The sequence below is a fragment of the Falco punctatus genome, assembly GCF_963210335.1.
Source record: "Falco punctatus genome assembly, chromosome: 6".
NCBI lineage: Eukaryota > Metazoa > Chordata > Aves > Falconiformes > Falconidae > Falco > Falco punctatus.
The window spans coordinates 7,537,329-7,543,328 of record NC_137585.1 but is presented as its reverse complement, the minus strand read 5'-3'; the positions used below and the strand labels follow the sequence as shown (position 1 = coordinate 7,543,328).

Here is a 6,000-nt window from a genome sequence, read left to right as displayed (position 1 = left end):
TACCAAAACGTTAAGTTTTTACAGCTAGAGATAGTGAAAACTCAAGATTATTCAACCTTGGGAAGTTACGACATTCAAGAAAAAAGGAGGTTTATTTCCATTTGGAAACAGAAAAATGCCCTAGACCTTTCTGTACAACTGAAAATGGTTTTTCAGTTTTGAGGAAAAAAAAAAAAGTTGAAATATTTTATTTATTTGAAACACATCCCAGCTTCTCTGGGACTTCAGTTCTAGGGATTCTCTGCTACTACCATGTTATCCCTTGGTATAGAGAGTGGATTTGGTAGACCATGATCAATCTGCCTTGAGCAAGGGTTCTTTGGGCTTTTGGGCTTCTACCAAAGTCTGTGTATCCAGCATGCACTTGCTTTGGAGCAGTGCTATGATATCTGCTTCTCTGATGTTGGGGACCCCAAAGCTTTTAGAATCTGAAACTGTGGGTTTTCAAAGTGCACTGCTCCAAGAAAATGACAGAACACATGGGCTCTCCTTGGGCGAGGCCACACGCAATTCATGCATGACCTGCTAAGCCAGAAACACAGATGATTTGAAGGGTCACTGTCTTCCCTGCTGGCCCCATGGGAATCTGAGAAACCAGATTTAAGCCACAGTTGTCAGCACTTCCCCTCTCCTTGCTGCAGCATGTCCCGCTGAGCTCCTAGTGCTGCATAGTCTGCTGGTAAACTCTTGGGGCAGCCTGAGAGGCAGGCTCAGCTTGAGTCTCTTGAGAGCCTGTTTGGCCAGTAGGAAGGCACCAGGCAATGAATCAAGAAAAGCTCTTTGGAGCAGTGGCACTTCTGTACTGAATTTTTGTCTTAGGGGGTTAGAGAGGGTTTTTTTGTTAGGAAAGATGTGTCAAGCTGTAATTACAGTTTTGGAATAGTGCAGCTTCAAGTCAGTGTTGTGATCTCTGTTAGACTGACTTCAAGTCAGTGCTGCCAGCATTCCCCAGCTCAGCGGCAGGCCTTTAGCATTTCTCTCTCCATCCTGAACAGTTTCACACAACTACTGAATTTACTCATTAATTCTTTGTGTGGAAGAAGTAAAAATTCATTAGTGTGGAAGAAGTAAGCCACTGCATTTACTTCATAAGCATTTGTAAGGCTTCGTTTGCTTGGAGATGCTTTGGGTGAAAGATACTCTAGGTGCAAAATAACAGTAACAGAGGTCTATCATACCAGAACTCATAGCAAAGGGATATTGTTATAACAAAGTTCTTTGTTTTATTGTACTCTGCTAAACAATGGGTAATGACAGGATATGAAGAAATATGCTGACTTGAATTGAAAATGAGAGAATAACAACCTCATCTTAGCTTTGATTACAGAAATAAACATGGAGAAAAGCCTTATCTGCCTCTGGCAAGTAGCTGAAATGAATATTTCAAAATAAGACCTCTCTTTCTGCTCAGCAAAAAGCATCCTGTTATGTTATTAGCTTGGCCTCTCCCTGATGCTCATCATCTGGTTTAGAAGGGAGAGAGCATGATGTTTTTAGTCACCTGAGCTTAGCTGGGAAGGTGCATGACACTTACAAAGCAAGCACAGATTGAATTTTCAACCTTGCATATACCATCCCACCTTCTCAGCTGTAAAAGGGATAAGGATTGTGAAGATTGCTATAGAAACACTATTGGCATCTTTACTGTTACAGCCCTTGGCTGCTTTTCCTGTTAGTCACAAGCTGGTGACCACAGAAACTATCCCCCATGTGAAAAGTAATTTGTTTTTATAACTGGTGGTATTGCAATGATCTAGACTGAGAGGCCTAGAACCTGATGTTCTCTTTCCACAGAGTGGTTCTAGCCTGAACACCTTCAAAAGTAACCTTCCTTAGGATTTACAGCAGTGTTTAATTCCTTCCAGCAGAGGAAGCGAGAAGGGAGATGAATCTATGCAATCTAGATCCATGCTACCCAAAGTGTGTGCTATGAAAGTGCCCAGAGGGGTTTATGAAGCATAGGAAAAGCTGAGCAATCAGCATTTCAGTGCGTCCAGAGAGTGTTTGTGTAGGCAGGTCAGTTCTGAGTTAGGTCTAGACCTTCCAGTGAGGTCCAGAAGCATGGATAGCTGTACATCAGCTGGCCAAAATCACTTCTGTCATGGTAAACAGCCTGCCAGGTGTTTTCACAGCTCCCCGTTGCTACTCATCTACAAAAGGCCATGCCACCGGTATGGGAGTAGTACAGTCTTAGCCTATTATCAGTCCCTTGGCCATCAAATCATATGTATCACAGCTTGCTAAACAGAATTATTCATAATTTCAGATGTAGATTGTATAGTTTTGATTGTTAGGAAGGATTTTTTTTTTTTTGTCACTAGCAGCAGTCCAAGATGTCAAAATCTTCATCATTCATTATTAGCATGCAGCACACTCGTGTATGTGCTGTGTTTTCCTCATCGCACCACGTATGGGATCTACTGTTGTTTCAGTGGAAAACTCCCCTGCTGAATAGCTGGCTAAAAGCAAAACCATGCTTTTGATGACACAAGGATCATTTTTGTAAGTTTTTTGTAGTTTTTAAGAGAATTTTGCTCACAGTCAGCTAAGCGAATAAAGTTATTAGAGATTTGTCTCTGGCATAACAATGGCTTTGGAGAGACCCTGATGAAAGGACTGTGCAACCCTACATCCCCAAGGAAGCACAACAGACCCAGATAGTCACTGTGCCTCCCAAATGCACACCCTTTCTTCCCCTAGCAAGGCTGAGCTTCACTACCTATTTCAAGTGATGGAGTGTGCCTGCAGGCATCTATTTGGGTGCTCAGACTTTCTTCTTGAAACCTTTTAACTTAAAATCTGTACAACAAGTTTTTTCAGAATTAATAACAGAAAGAGATTAAGCAGTTAAGCTTGTAATCTGTGAGGAATATATCCGTCAGCTAAATTGAAAGTTAATAGGGCATCCGTTTTACACACGTTTACATTTTACTGGCCTACAGTAAGGAGAGACATTCCTTTGTATGTCTGGAATGGGTTTATAACTGGGTTACAGTTAGCTTTGTAATTCTAGCTGATTTGATCTGAGGCCAGGAAAGAGAGATGGAGCAGCTCACATAAAAATGCAGTCTCATGCAGTATTATTTCATTCTTGGCAGTTCTTTTTGCCTTCTTGTCTTACCTAGCTGTATGCGCAGGATCACTGACTCCTCTCTGACTGTACCAGCTTGCATTTGGAGACCTGGAGGGACGGCTTTGGCTGAAGGACATACGAATCTTGTGCAATTGTGGTTGCCCGTACCACCCAGGAGCAGAAGCAGAAAGACAGTCATTCATACAGTGCTGAATAAATCCACGAGAGAACTTGGCAGAGAAAAGGAGCTAAAGGTTAGTTGATCTGAACAATCTCAAACTAACACATCCCACCTTCTCACCCCCCTGCCCCCCCATATGATCTGAATCAGCTCTTCTGAAGTGTGGAAGCGCTTTCCAGTAACCCACTTGAGCAACAGTGAAAAGAATTCCCACGGGAATAATCAGCTAAAGCAACTGTGATTTTGGCCAGTTAAAACTACTGGACCAAATTCTGCAAGTCCTTCATCTGTATTCTGCTAAGTTCCTGCTGGCCTCAAAGGGAATAATTTTGCTTGAGTAAAAGTATAGTGATTGTATGGTGCTGCTGGACTGAGTGAGTATTTCTGGATCTGTTTACTACTTGATGGCAAGAGCACGAGCACCACTTGTCTGCCACAGGAATGAGTGAGAAGCCACGACTGGTGTTTGCCAAGTAAAAAAAAACCCACTGAGTGAATAGGCAGAAGGACTTTATTGTGCCCCAAAATCACAGCTGAGCTGACAGGCAAGAATTAGAGAAATAAATGGGACGGCATGATTTGTCCATAAGAGCTACAGCTTAAAAAGAGGGTCTGGCAGCACTTTTAAGAATGTTAGGAGACTGGGAAGATGGGTGGTTTTGCTCATTTTCACTGTAATCTAGAAAGCTTCCTCCAGGCTCCCTCCTCCTCCAGTGCTGCCTGTGAGCACTGTTCTGTTGACAGCAAGAGCAAGCCCCAGATGATCACAGATTCGTTGGTATAGCCAGACAGAAAGGGAGGCTTTAGGCTTTGCTCCAGGTGAAGTACAGGATTGGGATTTTTTTGTTTATCATGAAACAGTGGGGGTGGACAGGTGCTATGTCCATGGGAAATTTAATCTGGAATAATAGAAGGGAGAGGGGAAAAACTCACTACAATGTGAGGCTGCACACACTTTGGTAACGCTCTGCTACAAGTGGTGGGCTTAGACTACAGCAGAACAGATTTCCCCTCCTTCCTTTGACACTATTCTGTATATATGAAGGGAGTTTGTATTCCCCAGAGTATCTTAGTTTATTTAGCAGCTTATTGGAAGGAAAAAATTGTAGGTTAGTTGATTTGTTAAATAAATTCTCATAACAGACTCCTAGAATTGCAGGTTTCTTAGGTTTAAGGGTATTCCTTTTTTCTTTGTTTGCTGAGTTCTCTAAGGGTTGAGCTAATTATATTACAGCAAGTTCAAAGTAGCTGTGTGTATGCCCTGGGCAGCTCTCAAAAATATGCTGAAAGGTATAACAGGTGGCTAGGTGGTACACGGTCATAAATAATCCTTTACTGTATTGTTGGGATTCAAACGTGTAGTTAAGTTGTGTCCTCTGTCTCCTGTCCCTGCTCTTGCACAGACAGTGTCTGTGGTTTTGGTTGAGGGCGGCGCCTGGCAGGGATTAGAGCACTGCACTGAACACTTAAGCAGGCAAGATAATTTCCACAGTTGTTATCTGAGTAAAAGTGAGGTTTTGTTGGACCTTCCCCCAACCACCCTCGTGCAACAATTGCTTTGTTTATTGTGGCTTGCCTGTTGGATGTATTTTCCCCTCCATTAGTCCCCTTTTGCCACCCCACCACTTTGTCATATGTGTAAATGTCAAGTGGCTTTAAAGATGAATCAGAACTTTATTTCTGTCACCCTCAGGTATCTGATTGCCTCCACCTCTGTACTTGCCCCTCTGAAATGCTCTCTGTAATTACTTGGTATGGACTAAGTTGGACTAATTTGGTAAAGATAAGCGTAAAGTGAATTACTGGAACTTACTTGATTCCCCAGCCACATTTCAGACTTCTCACGTATCTTTCCTAAATTGTAACAACTAATATGTGTACCTCATCCCACACCATATTGGCATCAATGCCGGGATTTGGGAGGGTTTGTAAGAGTACTCATTCCTCATTTGGTCTCAAATTAGGCTAAAATGCAAACTTTATAAAAACAAATGCGATTCATTTTTCAGGAAATTAATATTTTTATTTAATTTTCAATCTTTAAAACATTATTAAACAGTATATAATATAAAATATTATATATGAGATTGGAAAAATATAATTTTTAAAATTTAAATGTAAATATAATTTAAAAATAAATTTAAATATGAAATACAAATACGGACAGTTGAAACAGCTAAACCTTTTCAGAATTTTTGTGGGATTTACTATTTGTATTCTCAACTCAAGACTCTGCCAAGGTGAAGAAGAATTTGCAAAATGTTTTGGTCTACCTGACACTTCTTTTTTTAATTTCAGCAAAGTCTCAACCACCAAATGTCATCTTCAGCTGCATGAGCAGGATTCTTTACTGAAGTGAAATAATATAGTGCCACGGCTTCAAGGAGCTGTTTGGCTTATTTGTTGAGCATGGATTTACTCAAAGGGCTCTAGAGGCTCAGAGAACTCAAACTCCATCTTTCAATCTAACTAGCAATGGTCAGTGTGATATATACATTCTCCTATCACATGGTGTACTTACAGCTGGATGGCATAGTAGTTAATTCTCAGAAAATACAAGCAGAGGTGTAGGGCTGAATGGAGCCTGTATTTGTTCAGAGACTTTCCTGCTGCCTAGTGAATAGCAGTTTCAAGTACTTTCAAGGTACATGTGGTGAATTTGCTGTTTCTTGCTATATTTGGTGCCATGTTTAGTCACCTGCCGTAGGTTTGCACTGCCAGTTTTGAGTGGGTTTTAAAGCGACTG

General features: G+C 41.3%; 1 long non-coding RNA gene across 1 annotated transcript in view; it reads left to right on the top strand.

Moving 5' to 3' along the window:
- The first annotated feature begins 259 nt into the window (after positions 1-259).
- Positions 260-6,000, top strand: part of LOC308066435 — a 52,999-nt gene continuing 47,258 nt past the window's right edge. The window contains exon 1 of the long non-coding RNA XR_013929154.1: positions 260-3,327. This is a non-coding gene — a long non-coding RNA (uncharacterized lncRNA). The remainder of the gene's footprint in view (positions 3,328-6,000) is intronic.